This window comes from Sminthopsis crassicaudata, chromosome 1 (assembly GCF_048593235.1).
Source record: "Sminthopsis crassicaudata isolate SCR6 chromosome 1, ASM4859323v1, whole genome shotgun sequence".
Taxonomy (NCBI): Eukaryota; Metazoa; Chordata; class Mammalia; order Dasyuromorphia; family Dasyuridae; genus Sminthopsis; species Sminthopsis crassicaudata.
This window is the reverse complement of record NC_133617.1, coordinates 396714465-396732637: the sequence shown is the minus strand read 5'-3', so window position 1 is coordinate 396732637 and position 18173 is coordinate 396714465. Positions and strand designations below refer to the sequence as shown.

The 18173-nt window shown below is 38.2% G+C and overlaps 1 long non-coding RNA gene across 1 annotated transcript; it reads left to right on the top strand.

Annotated features, from left to right (window-relative positions):
- Nucleotides 1–2923: 2923 nt before the first annotated feature.
- Nucleotides 2924–14386, top strand: LOC141549869 (uncharacterized). Its single transcript, XR_012484456.1, has 3 exons — nt 2924–2958; nt 8923–9151; nt 10149–14386. It is a non-coding gene; the product is annotated as an uncharacterized LOC141549869 (long non-coding RNA).
- Nucleotides 14387–18173: the final 3787 nt, after the last annotated feature.

The window sequence follows — 18173 nt, the reverse complement described above, 5'->3', positions numbered from 1 at the left end:
GCCATGTTATCTAATCTATTTCACTGATCCACCTCTCTATTTCTTAGCCAGTATCAAATGGTTTTGATGACTACTGCTTTCTAATATAGTTTTAGACCTGACACTGCTAAAGTTTATTCTTAAGAATAATTTACCTTGCCAAGCTGAACAATTCTAGAAGGGAAAGATGGTATTTTAATAGAATAGAGTGGACTTTTCAACATGTATTAATGAAAGAACAGATCAGAAAATATAAAACACAGAGTCCAGAGCAACCTCGAAAGGTTAATTGATTTAAACAATTAGAAATATAATGATGTAGTTGAAAAGTAGAAACAAGTTGTTTCTTTATAACCTTAACATCTTCAAGGGGTATTTAAGAAGTTAAAGATAAAAAACAGAGGTCCTAGAGATAGATTGGTTCTATTTTATGGTTTTGAAGAGGGGAAAGAGCAGAGAGTAAATGGAGTCTACTGGAGTAAAAATGCAGAAGGGGCTAAGTTTACTATTTGTCTTAATTGGGGTATTTGAGAAGAAAATTATACAAACATAGAAGAAAAAATAAACATAGAAATCTAAAATTTAATGGAGTACTTTAGGTTGCCTCGTAGACAATTGGGGAATGTCTCACTAAATCATAGTATATGAATATAATGTAGTATTATTGTTCTATAAGAAATGATTATAGAGATTGTAGAGAATCTCAGTAGTATGAAATGATGCAGCATGCATTAAGCAGAATCAGGAGATGATCTCTGCAAGTATAGCAACATTAAAGAAAAATAATTTTGAAAATCTTAATAGCTTAATAGACATTTTGTCTCTAAAGAATCTATAATAAAGAAAACTCCCCACCTTCTGACAGAGAGGGAGGGAATCAGGAAGAAGGAGGGGATATACTTTTTTGGGTATGGTCATTGTGTGGATTTATCTTTAAGTTCATTTAGTATAATTGTATATATATATTGTATATATACATATATATATATAAAATTTATAAATTGTAATATATGTTGTCATAGATAATTTTATATAAAGTTATGTTATAACTAAACTCATTTGTTATAACAAAATTTACTTGTTTTAATCTCTCTCTTGGTTTTTAACTGAGAAGAATTGGGGAGAGGTTAGCTAAAACTAAAAAAAAAATCAACTTTAGCATTAAAAAAAACTTTATAGGAGAGACGTTCTGAAGAAAGAACAAACAAAAGTATACTTTAAAAGAAATAGTTTGAAATAAAAATTCAGTTTCATATGGATTTTTTTGGGTGTTCTGCTGTGTGAATTTAAATGATCCTTTTTTTTTTAGCAAATTTTAAAAAGTATGTGGGTGGCATGGTGCCACAATAAGCAGTGAGTTCAGAAAAATTGGATGTATTCATCAGTTGACCATGCCCAAAGAATCTTTGGGAATGAAAATATTTGGTGGCTTCTAATAAACATTTTTAAGAATTATGCTATTACCAATAAGCTAATAGTGATCACACTCACAGGCAGAAGGTTGGAGAATTGGAAGCAAAAAAGCAAGAAAGTTCTTTCTATCTGGCCTTTGAAATGATTTGAAGTATTGGGATGAGAAGTGTGAACAGACGCTTAAAGATCTGGTCATTCGCCTCACGCTTGCCCAAATGCTGGATCATGGCAATCAAGCCAATTGTGGTGCTAACTTGGAAATTTGGAGAGTAGTTGTACCACAAGAATCTTAGCTTTCAGAAAACTTACATTTGGTAGTGGAGGATTTAATGATAATGACATTTATTAACCCATTCACAAATTGGAATTAATGGCTTTGAACTGGGCAATCAGTGAGAAGAGAATTCTGAAGCTATTGAGAAAAATGATTATTAATAACTAATGAGTAAGGGAGATCCAGAGCTTCCTCTTTTTCTAAAGGCTTTATTTGAAAGCTCAGTCTTTATTATGTGTAATGGCTCTATGGTAGACAGACAACAAGGAAAATTATGATTGTATAACAAGTAACTAATATCAATTATGATCTTTCTTCAAAAAAAAATATAAGGGCTTCCACTACCTTGCCTTGTGGTCCCTTCTAGCTCAAGTCTTATGATTTTCTTTCTAATTTTCCTATTAGGCATTTGGGGGAAGGACATTGTCAACCTTTAATTTCTCTATAAAGACTGAGTGAAAAAGTCACAGATTGACCTTTTCATAGATTTGCGGGTACAAAACCTCCTTTTCATCATGAATTGTTGATTTGTCAGTGTAAGTACTTTTTATCAGGATCAGGGTGAGATCATAAGCAATGAGTCAATTTTTGGTCTCAGGGAATTGTGTGTCACACAGGCATTTCAGTGCTCACAATTAAACATTCAATTGTGATTTTCATTAGAATCTCTAAGTACTGACTTTGATTTTCAGTATTTTCATTTCATAATATGTGCTCTGGTTTCCTGAAAACATTCATTATTTACATACAATATGGATAAGCTATTTAATATTTTCATGCTATTCCATATATTCTAAGACCTTGTTAACTGCACTATTTTCATGCTTTAAAGTGGCACTTGCTATACATAATCTTAATCAAAATGTTTCAAGAATTAGTTATCTAATATCTATTTCCCCAATTGGTATGAAGGGAGACACAGGAATCATACATTTTTTGATAAGCTATATAACTTGGTCCTTTCCAGATATACGTTTTATAAAATATATGAACTAACTTTGTATAGTTTATCTGAAGTTTTAAGGTCTGAACCGAATCTTTCATTTTCATGTTTAAATGGTCACTAAATTTCTGTTCATTTTTGATTTTCATTTATTCAAAGACTTTACATTCTATAGCTCCAGCTCTGTCCTTGAGATGCCAGACTATGATAAGTAAGTTATTTTTCTGGCCATCTTCACACCACACTGCCTTCCCTTTTCTTTTCCAGCTCACTTATATGTGTTGTCTAAATCCTCACTTATTCACTCATTTATGCATTGATTTGCTGTTCCTGTGATATATGTGTTGAGGTATGTGGGTAAGAAATCCTTTTAGACAAGAAAATGGCATAGTTAGGTTAAAGTTATTTTCCCGGGGGGTGGCTAGTGCAAATGAAGAGCCATCCAGGGTGGGGATGGTGTCATTTGGGAATGGGGTCTTTGCAAAAATGTATCAGGTTCCATATATGGGCTACCTTGAGGATGCTGAGGGCACACCCAACAATCCTGAATGCCCCCGCTGCTCATAGAGTTCCCTAGGGTGTCTGAGGACTAAGGAGTTATCTCCCCACGGGCAGGGGCCACACAGTGACACCAGGGGAGCTGGAGAGAAAATACTAGGAACAAAGCTCTCATCCTCAGCGTGTTGTTAAAGTCATACCTGGAAAAAGGGGGAAATAACAGGAGCAAAAAAAAGCTAGAGTGAGGGAGAGGACACAGACAATGTCACTCTTCTCTATTCAATGTGTTTCCAGTGTTTCCTGAAGGCCTTCTGAAGAGCCGTTTCAGGTCCTCTATGGGTTCACAGGAATATTCAGAAATGGCTGAGGGAGCACTTTTAGTTCTAGAAATGCGAATCTAGCTGAGGGAACCTGTAGAGGGCCACAGACAGTGGGGGAACTCTGGGTGAAGTATAAGACCCTTCAGCCCAGAGGGAACCTGCTGACAATGTCTGGTTCAGCTCTCATCTTCCCTTTGGGTGTCTCACCTGTTCTGAGAAGTGGAGGGGGGCGGGTGACTACCTGTGTTCTATTTGGATATCTGGGATTCTCACAGTAAAGATGCATTTACATATCAATAGCAGGGTGCTTATAGTTAGCACATGCTAAGTGAACTAAGGTATTTAGGGGCTGAGAGGACTTGAAATAAATGGACTCCATCTTTGAGCAGCCTCATGAGCCTTCTTCACTCCTCCACTAAGACCAAGGACTAGGGCTGGTCCCGAGGTCCTCCAGAGAGCTAGTCCAGATGCTATATTTTGACACCCCAGCATGGGGGCTCTAGAAAGCATAGTACATTTTTGGCATCCCAATTTGGGGGCTTTAAAGCACACTACAGGAACCTTCGAGTTTGACTAATGTAGTCAAAATGACCTTACATGGTCCTTCCTAATGGGAGATTTTTCACCCAATTCTCCATAGTTTATTAAGGACTGGCCTGAGGGTGTGATTCATTTTTCCACTTCCTTAGAAGACTGAGTCCCCAGGCAAGGTGGAGATCATCAGTAATCTTAAGTGCCTCAGCTTCCTTTTGAGTTATTTGAGAAGTGAAGGCCAGGCCATTGTCACTCTGCAAAGAGCTGGGCAGGACAAAAAGAAGCTCTTGCTGACTTGCCTCTGGAGGTAGAAGGCCTGAGGGGGTTTGAAACCATCCCGGAGAAGAAAGGGTGTATCCCCTTTCCTCTGCTAGGGCTGAGAGCTATATGAAGGAGTATAAGAGTCAGGGAACTGGGAAATTAAAGGTGCTATGATCAGGGGCAAATGGGCAACAGCGAGGGCAGCTGAATTTTCAAGCCTGTTTCCATAGCCTGAAGTGAATCTCCCTTCTGCGGTCCTTTCCTCAGTTCAAAAACTCTGTGAAGGCAAAAATGCTCTGCATGTGGTGGAGGGTTAGAACCCCCACTGGTTGGCCAAGGGTGAGCTTAGAGGCTTCCTCAATTAGAAGGGCTGTGGCAGCCATTGCTCTAATTCAGGAGGTTCACCCCAAAGACACCCAGTTTCTTTGAGAAGAAGCAAGGGGTCTGCAATAGGCTTCCAGAGACTGAGTTGAGACCTCTAGGAGCTGGCCCCACCTTCCATCAATGTACAGTGCAAAAAGCTGTAGGCAGGGCTAAGGCTGGGGCAAGAGGTCAGTTTAGCTTTCAGGGTCTTAAAACCCTGCCTGATCAGGGCCCCATTCCAGGGGAATTGTGTCAGGGCCTGAAATAGAATCACTGAGGGGGTTGTCAATAAAGGCATAAAAGCCAGCCATGCCCAGGAAAGTACACAATGGTTCAGGGAGTGATTAACAGACTGACAGGCAATGTGGGCCTTTAGACAAAGAAACTCCAAAGCCTTGGGTGGGGGGTGAGGGGCTGCAGCCAGAGAAGCCTCTCAGGTAAGGCTGCAGATACAAGATATCATCTCCATACTGGATAGCCAGGGCCTGTCCAAGTATGTGGGGGCTGTCATAGGAGCCCTGAGCTGTCCCAGGGTATGGAAGTGACTGCCCATGTTAATTATTGGGGTTACATTCTCCTAAATTTGCTCTTTCAAGGACAAAAAGAAATTGTGAATTTTTATGCAGAAATAATGATCTCTAGTTCTCTTCTGGTCATAAATTCCTTCCTCCTCCACAGGTCTGAGAGGTAGACTATCCTCTGTTCCTCTAATCTATTTATGATCTCACTCTTTATGCCTAAATCATGGACCCATTTTGATCTTATCTTGGTATATGGTGTTAAGTGTGGATCCATATCTAATTTCTGCCATACTAATTTCCAGTTTTCCCAAAAGTTTTTTTTTCAAATAATGAATTTTTATCCCAAATGTTGGAATCTTTGGGTTTGTCAAACACGAGATTACTATAGATGTACCCTTTTTTGTCCTTTGTACCTAATCTGTTCCACTGATTGACCGGTCTATTTCTTAGCCAATACCAAATGGTTTTGGTGACTGCTGCTTTATAATATAGCTTTAGATCAGGTACACTTAGACCACCTTCCTCTGAGTTTTTTTTCATTACTTCCCTTGAAATTCTCGACCTTTTATTCTTCCATATGAATTTAGTTGTTATTTTTTTCTAGGTCATTAAAATAGTTTCTTGGGAGTCTGATTGGTATAGCACTAAATAAATAGATTAGTTTGGGGAGTATTGTCATCTTTAGTATATTCTCTCGGCCTATCCAAGAGCACTGAATGTCTTTCCAATTATTTAAATCTGACTTTATTTTTGTGCCAAGTGTTTCGTAATTTTGCTCATATAATTCCTGACTTTTCTTTGGTAGATGGATTCCCAAATACTTTATACTCTCAACATTTGTTTGGAATGGAATTTCTCTTTGTATCTCTTGCTGTTGCATTTTGTTGGTGATGTATAAAAATGCTGAGGATTTATGTGGATTTATTTTGTATCCAGCAACTTTGGTAAAGTTGTGAATTATTTCTAATAACTTTTTATTAGAATCTCTGGGGTTTTCTATCAAGCCACCTTTCTAATAGAAAATACAAAAATGGCTCTTACCATAGATAAAATCATTTTTCTTAATTTTATCAGACTAATAAGGAAGTTTTATAGGCTATCTGGTGGTATGGCAAATCCAATTTACAAATACTCAGAGATATCTCAAGTGAAGAATAGAAGTGTTTATTTTAGAATCTTGCAAGAAGCGAACATCTTCCACTGGAGTTCCACCAGTGGAGAGAGGTTAATTTCCACAGAGACTTAAGTGACTTATATGGTCATAAGCACAAGAATCCATGACATCTCCTTCCCCTTATCGATCAATTCTCACTTTCCCACTTAGTGGCACAAATTTGCCAAATTCTGGTCAGACCCATATGGTCAGTTTTACTGTTTGCAGGTGTAGTTTCCTAAATTTATGGATTTATGGTGGTCAGTCTCACAAGATTTACAACTGTTTACTTGAGCTAGTATGAGCACCTTATTTCATTTCCCCAAATTCCCAGATAAACTGAATCTAAGTTATAAATTCAATCTACCTTAGTTAATAATTTTATAAGAAAACATATAATCCCCCACAACAAGGAGATTGGTTTAAAGGTAAGTAGTCCATTAAACTAGAATAACCAAGGAGATTTAGTTTACCTCAGGCTTCCTCAATCAACAAATAGAGATTAGCCAGTTTATAGACCTGGTCTTCTCTTAAGTAGTTAGGTAAAGGTCCAGGAGATCAACTCAGATATTTCTACTAGAAGAGCAAGCCTTTTGTTGTCCTTCCCAAAGCCTTAATGATTTTTTAAAAAAATAATTAATTGATTAATTAAAAAATTTTTTTAATAGTTTTTATTTACCAGATATATGCATGGGTAATTTTACAACCTTGACAGTTTTTTTTCCCCCCCTGAGGCTGGGGTTAAGTGACTTGCCTAGAGTCACACAGGTAGGAAGTGTTAAGTGTCTGAGACCAGATTTGAACTCCTGAATTCAAGGCTGGTGCTCTATCCACTGTGCCACCTAGCTGCCCCCCACAACCTTGACAATTGCCAAACCTTTTGTTCTAATTTTTCCCCTCCTTCCCCTCTCCCAGATGGCAGGCTGACCAATACATGTTAAATATGTTAAAGTATAAATTAAATACAATATAGGTATACATGTCCAAACAGTTGTTTTGCTGTACAAAAAGAATCGGACTTTGAAATAGTGTACAATTAGCCTGTGAAGGAAATAAAAAATGCAGGCAGACAAAATTAGAGGGATTGGGAATTCTATGTAGTGGTTCATAGTCATCTCCCAGAGCTCTTTTGCTGGGTGTAGCTGGTTCAGTTCATTACTGCTCTATTGGAACCGATTTGGTTCATCTCATTGTTGAAAATGGCCAAATCCATCAGAATTGATCATCATATAGTATTGTTGTTGAAGTATATAATGATCCAGAGCCTTAATGATTAATAGACCTTTGAAATTTGGTCTGGAATTATCAAGTGACTATTCTGAGAAGTTCTCAGTTTCCCATTACACTCACTATCATAATTCCTAATTTGTGCTATTAGTTTTATTATTTGATAAATCTGTGTTAATTCTAGGGTTTCAATTTTGTAGTTAACAATTAATAGAAAATTATTTAGAGTAGTTTATTCACATTAAGGAGTTCCGGAGGAGTTCTTTATATTTTTCTTCAGGGCAGAAAATAAAAAAAACAAAACTGTAGATCAAGAACTATTTGAGATGTCATGATAGTCTCCCCAATGAAATACTTAGAAGCATTTAATTCACAAGGCACAGAGATCAAGTATTCACACATATGAATTTCTAGCCTTTCAGTTTTTTTTCATTTTGTGAAGGATTTAATTTTTTTTAATAATAGCTTTTTATTTTCAAAATATATGCAATGACAGTTTTCAACATTCATCCTTGCAAAACCTTGCATTCCAAATTTTTCTCCTTCACTTCTCCCTACTTCATCCCCTAAACACCAAGTAATCTAATATAGGTTAAACATGTGCAATTCTACTATACATATTTCCACATTTATCATGCTGCACAAGAAAAATCAGATTAAAAAGGGAAAAAAATGAGAAAAAGAAAAAAGCAAGCAAACAACAACAAAAATGGTGAAAATACTATGTTGTGATCCACCCTCAGTCTCCAACGTCTTCTCTCTGGGTGCACATGGCTCTGTCTCCATTACAAAATCTATTGAAATTGGCCCAAATCACCTCATTGTTGTAGAGTTGTACACACAGAAATGATCATCATATAAATTGTTGCTGTGTACAATGTTCTCTTAGTTCTACTCACTTCACTTAGCATCAGTTCAAGTGAGTTTCTCCAGGCCTCTCTGAAATTATCTGAAATCTTAGCTCCTAGAGGAGATAGTAGTACGGAGGTACCCCTGACTTTGGAGTGCTTCTTTTGTAACAATCTTTCAGTAATTCTAAAGTCTTCTGGTTTTGGAATTTGTGATTCCAAGATTCCCCCACCTCCATCCTTGGAGTGCTATTGTTCTGGCAATCTGTCAATGACTGTAAAAGTCCTCTGGCTTAGGAATATAATACTATTTCTTACCTTAGATTTTAGGGAAGATATATTAGTGATTCTGAGAACCTTTGACCTAAGAATTCTACTGTTGTAACAATCTGTCAATGATTTCAAAAGTTTCTGGCCTTAGAATAGTCCTAGAAACATTACTATCAGATAGATAATCTGTGGGTCAAACAGATCCCTGAGACAATAGTGAATAGACTACCATTCAAAGCTACTTGTAAGCCATAAAATTAGCAAATAAGTAACATGAAGCTCTGATCAACTTTGTCTTATAAATCTCTTTTCTCTTAGGTTCTTTGCTAAATTCTTCTGGAACTTAGCCTGTTTCAGTTGGCATTACAATTACAATAAACTTTGCCCCTTGACTTGGATATGGGTTCAAGCCTGCAAATTCTGTTGAGACACCTTGCATCACCTGTCTGTGACCCCAACCTTTTTGGGACCCTTCCCAACCTCAACATTTGGGTGACCTATGTGGAGAGAGTCTAGCCTCCCCTGGCTTGGTTCCTTCATTGTCAAGGTAAGCCCTCCCCCATTTTTTTCTTTCTCACTGTTATAGTTGGGACAGCACTGGGAGAAGGCTTGTCTGGGTCATTATGCGCTCCATGCTCAGCAAGTTTTTCTTGACTGGGGATGCCCAGACTTGGAAATTCTTGCAGTTTTTGGAAAAGTTCCTTTGCCAGGGCAGCTAGGTGACGCAGTGGCTAGAGCACCAGCCCTGAATTCAGGAGGACCCGAGTTCAAATCTGGTCTCAGACACTTAACACTTCCTAGCTGGGCAAGTCACTTAACCCCAGCCTCAAAAAAAAAAAAATTTTCCTTTGCTACCTTTTCACCTTTTCTGTAACACCAGAGAAGACAAAATGCTATAGAATAGCTTTTGTTAAAGAAATTTTATGGCTTTTGGCAAAGATGGGACAGTTCTCTTTCATGTCTGTGCTGAATGACTGTGTCATTTTTGTCCTGCAAGATAGATTCTATTACCTGGAAAGATTTAAACTGCAGCCAGCAAGAAAAACTTCTCTGTTGTAGTTGTAATGCTGGGAAGATTATGACTTCCACCTTAAAAAAGGGGAAAAAAAATCTAACTTTCCTTTGGACCTCAGCTCTGGCTAAGCTGGGGGTTACAGAAATGAAGTTTGTTAATTAAAATTAAAATAACTTCTTAGCAGAGTCTCAAGGTTTTGAGAGTATGATTAAGAAGTTTGGTAATTAGTCATTTTAAGATTGCAAGAAAAATTCCTGAAACATTGGGGATAATTCCAGAAATTTACCCCATTCTGATAGAAAAGAAAAGGAAAACAACAAACTAGATAAATAGCAACTTTTTGCTAATCCTTCCTTGACTCCTATCTTGTCCAGAATTCTCTTCTGCTCCTTTGGGAAAGCACCCCAGAAGGTAATAAGAGACCCTTTTCACTCTACTCCCCAGAGTCCTGCTGTATCTTAATTGTGGGGATTGCTAACAAAATCAATATAGTCCGAGTTCCTCTGTTTGCCAATTTCTCTCATTTCAGATCAGATTAAGAAAAGAGAATGCTTGTTCGTGGAGTTGTGAAAGAATCCAGCCATTCTGGAGAGCAATTTGGAACTATACTCAAAAACTTATTAAACTGTGCATACCCTTTGATCCAGCAGTGCTACTATTGGGCTTATATCCCAAAGAAATACTAAAGAAGGGAAAGGGACCTGTATGTGCCAAAATGTTTGTGGCAGCTCTTTTTGTAGTGGCTAGAAACTGGAAAATGAATGGATGCCCATCAGTTGGAGAATGGTTGGGTAAATTATGGTATATGAAGGTTATGGAATATTATTGTTCTGTAAGAAATGTCCAGCAGGAGGAATACAGAGAGGCCTGGAGAGACTTACATCAACTGATGCTGAGTGAAATGAGCAGAACCAGAAGATCATTATACACTTCAACAACAATACTGTATGAGGATGTACTCTGATGGAAGTGGATATCTTCGATAAAGAGAAGATCTAACTCAGATCTAATTCAGATCCAATTGATCAATGATAGACAGAATCAGCTACAACCAGAGAAGGAACACTGGGAAATGAGTATAAACTGTTTGCATTTTTGTTTTTTCTTCCCAGGTTATTTTTACCTTCTGAATCCAATTCTTCCTGTGAAACAAAAAATTCGGTTCTGCACACATATACTATAACACATTTAACATGTATGGGACTGCCTGCCATCTAGGAAAGGGGGTGGAGGGAAGGAGGGGAAAATTCAGAATAGAAGTGAGTGCAAGGGATAATATCGTAAAAAATTATCGATGTATATGTACTGTCAAAAATGTTATAATTATAAAATTAAAAAAAAAAGTTTCAGACCTTTACAAGAGATGGCTACATGACCATCCTTTTAATAATTATTTGTTAGGCATAATTAATAAAATGATTAATGACCCAGAAAAAAAGAAAAGAGAATGCTAAAGAACTCTAGGGAAACTCAAATTCTGCCTGACCTGTAGAAATAAGGGAAGCAGCAATAGCTGTGGAGGACCCTGCATAACCTTGCCCAAATACCTCCCTAACCCTGCCTGGGGACCAGGGATGGAGTTGGGGTCAGGCTCGATGGCCAGCATTCCCTGAGCCCTGGCACCTGAAACTATCGTCAAAGGGAGATCCTGGCATCAGTCACTCCAGCCTTCAGCAGGTTCTGTCCAGCAACTGCCTGGGAAGAATCCAGGTTCCCCTGGCAGCAGCCAGCCTGGCTGTGTGAGGTGAGAAAGCCATCAGGCTCTGCATTTGGCAAGCCCACCATTCTCTGTTTCAGTTGGGATATGTGTCAGCTGTGTACTTCATGGCAGATTATTTTATCTCTGCCCAGTTTTCTGATTTGTAAAGAGAAATAATAATGATTATTGTTGTGAAGATCACATGATAGCAAAAGTTCTTAGCATAAAACATGCTATATGAATGTTAGCTGCTTTATTGGATAGAATTGCTTCATATTTGACAACTTCATGGGTTTTTAGATGCATATAATGTCAGTGTTGAAATAAATAATTTCTATGTGTATGTAAAGTAATTTGGAAGCAATTCAACTAAATTAAGGCCTCTTCAGGACTAGGAGGATAATGCATAGAAGGAAGAACAATTCAGTGAAATTTGTAATTTGAGATATGATAATAAAAGCAGTTTTAAAAGAACTCTAATTAAAACCCACTAAAGGGATATGTAAATTATAACCTATTTGTACTGTTAACAGAAGATTTAAGAGTTTGGGAACTTAAGGAAAACAGAAAAGCAGTTTGCTACTACTTTAAAGACTCTGGCAATAAACAACCTGCTTTTGAGTTATTGAGTCAGACTTTTGAGGACCTTATCAATAAAAACTGGCACCTTAACTCTTTTCCTGGCTCACAAAAAAAGAAATGATTTACATGAATTGGAAAATAACCAAATGGCAATTCAATTTGTCTAGAACATTTAATCAGAATTTAGGGAATCTCATTAACTAAAGTTAAATGAATTTTAAAATATGTTCTATCTCAGTTTTAAGAATTGTCTTGTTTTCTCCCTAAAACAAAGGGGAAACTTATATTACCCATTTATAATCCTCTCACTATGAGGTATAATTATGACAAGTTCTATTTGCCTGCAACAAACAGACCTTAAATCTCTCATCGCTTCCTCTTCTATAAGCCAGATAGGTTTAGTAATTATTGCTGCCCTCATGTAATTCCTCCTTAGCTTTATAGGAGCAACAGTACTAATAATCGCCCATGGACTTATTTAAGGGAATAGAAATTACAGCTAAGACTATTTGGCTTTTAGGAAAATTCTAAAATTGTTAACTAAGTTATTTGGAGTTATAGTCATTATGTTAAACCTAAAATTGGTAATTACTGTGTGTGTGTGTGTGTGTGTGTGTGTGTGTGGAACAAGAGGGATGAGGTGAAAGCGTTATCAGTTCACCTCCAAGTATGAGGTGTGCAACACCTTTTCCCCCTTCATGGAGTAGGGGAGGTATCAAGAAGCACAGCCCAAGCAAACATTAAAAATAATTGGGGCAGACAACAGCAAACTCAGCTCCTATCCTGGGGTCTCTGTCAAATTCTCTAAATGTGTAAGCTTGACAGTTTTCTTGAAATCATCAGGGAAAGCAAGGTCATCAGCCCTGAGGAATATGCTTACTATGAATCTATAAGGTTGTTTAATGATCGATCCTTTGCACGAGGATAAATTTAAACATATAAAACATGTTAAACAAAATCTCCTATGGGTCTAAGACCTGGTAAACTTTTAAAGTAATGTATCTAGCCCTAAGCTGTGATTAGTAGAATCTGCTATTAGAGATAAAACCTCTTGGGAATGTAACTGATATTCTTTTGGGTTTTGAATTTGATTGCTGGATCATTAAGTCAGTAACCCACCATGCTTTGAGTTATTCAGAGGAATGCCTTTCTGAGCTGTCACAGGTGGATGTCTACCTGGGTAAGAGTTGGGAGGACAATCTTAGCTTCTGCTTGAGGTGGGATTCTTCTGACTCATTTCCCAGTTCTGTTTCTTTGTTTCTCATCTGATTATTCCTGAATCTGACTGGAAGGTGGAATTGTTACTAAATGATTGGTTATTAAACAGAAATAAGGATGTTTTATCCTGTCATGTGTGTGCTCTCAGGCTAAAGCCTGAAGGACCTGTTTTGATGCTATTATAATCATGTCTCTGCTTTTTCCTCTTACAGAAAATTTCTATAATCAGAGCAAATGGTCAGTAGAAGCCATGAGCCCAGCACCCTTATTGTCGTCTGAACCTTTCTCTAAGAAACAGCTGTGTACTTTCCTGGGCATGGCTGACTTTTATACCTAACTTGGGTTATTGCCAAGCCTCCCTATGATTCTAGTCCAGGCCCTGACACAATTCCCCTCGAATGGGGGCCCTGATCAAGCCAAGGCTGTTAAGATCCTGAAAGCTGAACTGACCTCTTGCCTCTACCTTAGTCCTAAAGCCTTTCCCACTATATATTGATGGAAGGCGGGCCAGGTTCTAGGAGTCTCGGCTCAGTCTCTGGAAGCCCATCCAGACACCTTGTTTACTTCTCAAAGAAACTGGATGCTTCTTTGCCTCCTAGCTAATTGAGAAAGCCTCTAAGCTTACCCTACACCAACCATTGGAGGTTCTAATCTCCCTATAGGTGCAGAGTGTTTTTGCCCTCACCAGGGATTTAGAATTGGGGAAAGGAATGTGAGTGGATGTCTATACTGACTCCAACATGTTTTGCATGCTCAGGGGAAGAAAAGAGAATTTTGACAGCAAAACATTTATGGCAAACTGACTATGGACTTAGAGAGGTTTCTGTTATGTTTTGTAAAGGATATTAGAAGTGGGATTCACTTCAGACTAAGGGAAACAGGTTTGCAGACTCAACTGCCCGTACTGCTGCCCTTTTGCCCCTGCCCGTGGCACCTTTAATTCCCCAACTCCTACATTCTCATGTAACTCCTAGAAACAGGCTCTTTGCTAAAGGAAAGGAGTACCTCCTTTCTCCTTTTGGGTGCTTTCAAACACTTCAGGCCAACTTCTAATCCCTGAACCAGCCAACTGAAATTTCTCTATCACCTACACCAAGCTCTGCACTTGGGAAAGCTCTCCAATCCCTTGTGAAACCTATTTTTCACTGGTTACAAACAAGGAGAAACAATGAAAATAGGTTTGTCAGGCCTGCCCAGTTCTGCTCAAGTAAATCCTGAAAGGGCTTTAAAACACCCCCTGCTCCTGAGGCCCATCCAGAGAAGAGGTACATACCCAGTGAAGGACTGGCAGATGGATTTTACACATGTGCCCCTTTCTGGGGCTTCAGACTACTCTTGGTTTTTGTTGTCATCTTTACCAATTGGGTAAAAGCCTTCCCTTGTAAGGGAAGATTTAATTAATTTATTACTAATAATATTTATTAATATTTTATTACACTATATTAATAGTAATTATTAACAATTAAGATTAATTATTATCTCTACTCCGCATGTCATTCTCTTAATGCTTAATCCTCAATGCTTAATGCCTTTTAAATATTATGTCTGGATGTGAGACATTCCTGATGGCCTCCTTTACCCTCCCCGCTCCCAAGTCTTCCTCTAGGTGGGTCTCCTGATTACTGTCCCTAGTAATCTCCATACTAACTTCACTTTTATTTATTCTTTTTTGTTCCTATTTGGCCCCTACATTTTTTAACTTACTTACAAGATTTGTTTCCTCCAGACTCTAAGCTATGTATTTCCAACTATTTGTTCACCCTGAATATCATGAGCTAACTGATTCTGACACTTAGCACCCTTCTGAATGCTGCTGCTGCCATCTTCAAATCAGTCTGGACCCCACTAGAGAAGGACAGCTCCACACCCCTTATTAGCCTGAAGCAGCTCCAGAAGAAGAGATCTCTGTCCCTATGTCCCAAAGGAATTTGAGGTGCAGACTGCTTGAGAGGGAAAATGAAGCATAATAGCTTCTAGGGAAGACAGTAGTGTGGAGGTCTCCCTGACCTTGGGGTACTTCTAATAAATTGTCAATGATTCTAAAGTCTTCTGGTTTTCAATCTGTGGTCTTGAAGTCCTACCCCCAAACCTTGGAGTGCTATTGTTCTGGCAATCTGTTTGTCAATGATTATAAAAGTCCCCTGGCCTAGGAATATAATAATAATTTTCCCCTCAAATTTTAGGGAAGATATATTAGAGATCCTGAGGCTCTCTGACCTAAGAATGCTGTTGTTCTAACAATAGGTCTGTCAATAATTTCAAAGTCTTCTGGTCTTAGAATTGTCCTAGAAACAATTATGACTATCAGATAGATAATCTGTGGGTCCCTGAGACAAAAGTGAATAGATCACCCCTCAAATGTCCTTGTAAGCAATAAAATTAGGAAATAAGTAACTGATCAACTTTTTCCTATAACTTTATCTCTTTTCTCTTGGGTCCTTTGCTAAATTATTTTGGAACTTACTTAGCCTGTTTCAATTGGCATTACAATTACAATGAACTTTGCCCCTTGTCTTGGATATGGGTTCAAGCCTACAGATTTTTTGAGGCACCTCACAACACTGGTCTATGACCCCAATCGTTTGATGGGCATCCACTCAGTTTCTAGTTCCTTGTCATAACAAAAATGGCTGCCACAAACATTTTTGCACATTTGCAGCCCTTTAGTTTTTATTTGTAGCCAAAGGCTCTGCAGCTTAATGATGCTTTCTGGTATGAAGATGATCTAGTTTAAAGGCAATTGGTACTTAATCTGATCACCTAGTTGGTGACTTTGGTCATAGCTATTACAGAACAAATATTTTGAAACCATATGTTTATCTGGAAAGTGTACTCACTATTCTTTGTGAAAAGAATCTTATTTGATTTATCTGCATCCAAATCTCAATTTTTTTATACAGTGGAAATGGATGACCATAAAGATCAGAAAGCTTACTAATTTTCTCTTGAATGCCCAATATTTGAATTATTCTAGCCGCTCTTAGAATCAAATGAATAAGCTTCATAGGGAACTACTCTGTCAAATATACCTTCTTCCTTCATGGGTTTGTAGGAATGGAAAATTCATTGTGAATAACTACACTCCTAATCTGATAATCTTTAGGTGTAACTCTATGGCCATAGATCAGAAGGAAGTCTCAATTTTTTAAAGTGTCTGGCATGAATGAGTCAGTACATCAGTTATGGCTCACAGTTGATCAGGACTCTCTGATTTACTTTTATTCTAGAGTTTATTACTCTATTTACTTAGCCACTTAGTTGCCTCTTTGTTTAGTTTAAATCTCCCAAAATTGTGTGTCTCATAAATAAGGTTGGTATAGTAATGTTGTAGTATCATTAAATAAAAAATTAACTCAAAATGTTTTTTTAACCATTTTTATGAATGTAGTAAAAATACCAATTGATATAAATTACTATCAATTCCCCCTACCTTGCATTTTGCTAAGCCTTAGAAAAAGAAGGAAGAATTTTCTTTGGCACAGATAAGTTGGTCTAAAGCTGAAGAAGAAGTAAGAAAGAGCTCTACCCAAAGTATAAAAAAAAATTTAGATCTTGGTTATGGAATCAGCCTAGATTAAGGTGAATTTTTAAATTGCCTAGACATTCCCAGGATGGTTTTGGATTTCTTTTTCTTATTTTAAAAATGATTTTTAATTTTTTTCCAAGTTGGGAGCCAAGATGGCGGAGAAGAAACACACGACTCAGTGAACGTCCTCACTCCCTCACAACTAATTAGATAAATTAAGTCTCAGAATTAGCTCAGGACTGATAGATACCACAAGGACTGGAAGCACGACTTAGCAGCTGAAGAGAATCTGGAGTTTCAACAGGAAAGGTCAGTTCTCAGGGGAGGAATAAGAAAGACCAGCACAGACGGTGGGGTAGGGGCACACTGCGCCCATTGCGCTGGGAAGGGCTCTGGGATCAGAGAAGCCACTGAGGTAAAGGAATCTGGCACAGGCTGTTAGCTCTTCTCTGCTAATTATTTAGCAGTTCAGAGGAGAAAGCCAAAATATTTTATAACTCAGATTAGATTTCCCCCGGATCCTGGAGGTGACTCAGCAGATCTTGGCACCAGAGGGTGTGGCCTCAGCTACCTCCTGAGAATAGTTAAGAGATTGACAAGTGGGCGGATACGGCCCAAGGCAACACACACTGCCTAGCTTACCTGGAGGGAGTGGAACTCAGCTCCAGGAAGTCCCAGAGAAGCGGAACCTTTGAACTAGGGACCGCGGTTTCTGGCAGACACTTCCAGTTTGAGCACAGGGGCTTTTCACGTCACCTGCTGCAGACATCCACTCCCCACCCGGACACATAGGCTGGGCTTCGTGCTGTCTTCACTATTCTACGCCCTCGAAGCACAGCAGTGCTAATCACCTCTGAGGCACCTCCAGGGAGGGGGTGGGGAACTCTCTCCCAGAGCTCTATCTTAGCTCAGGCGCAAGAGCCGCTGCATCCATCCGGTCTGGGAGGAAGCTGGTAAAGAAGTAAATAATTTCCTACCCCAGGGACAAACCCCAAAAGATTTTTTTAAGTATGAGCAAAAAAGCTAGAAAAACCATAGATTCCTTCTATACAGAGAAAGAGCGGGTATCCAACCCCGAGGAAGTTAACAGCAGAGAGTCAGCAGATAACAACCCAAAGGGGAACGATCCCTGCCCCCCATCACATAACTCTCTCCTAGAAGAAACTCTTAAAAAATTGAGGGAGATTGAAGAAAAATGGGGAAAGGAAAGGGAAGCTATGATAGAGAATAACAACGTCCTGAAATTGGAGTTGGAAAAAATAAAGAATTCACAGGAGATGCAGGGAAACAAAATTTATGAATTAGAAAAGGTTAAAAAAACACAGGAAAGTAGGATTTCTGAATTGGAAAAGATAAAAAAGTCTCAAGAAAATAGAATTTCTGAATTGGAAAAAGAAAATAATTCTCAAAAAAAAAATTAGGGAAATGGAAAAAAATTCAATAGAGCAAAATAATTCATTTAAAAACGAAATTGGGCATTTACAAAAAGAACTAAAAACTTTGAAAGAAGAAAATAACTCCTTAAAAGT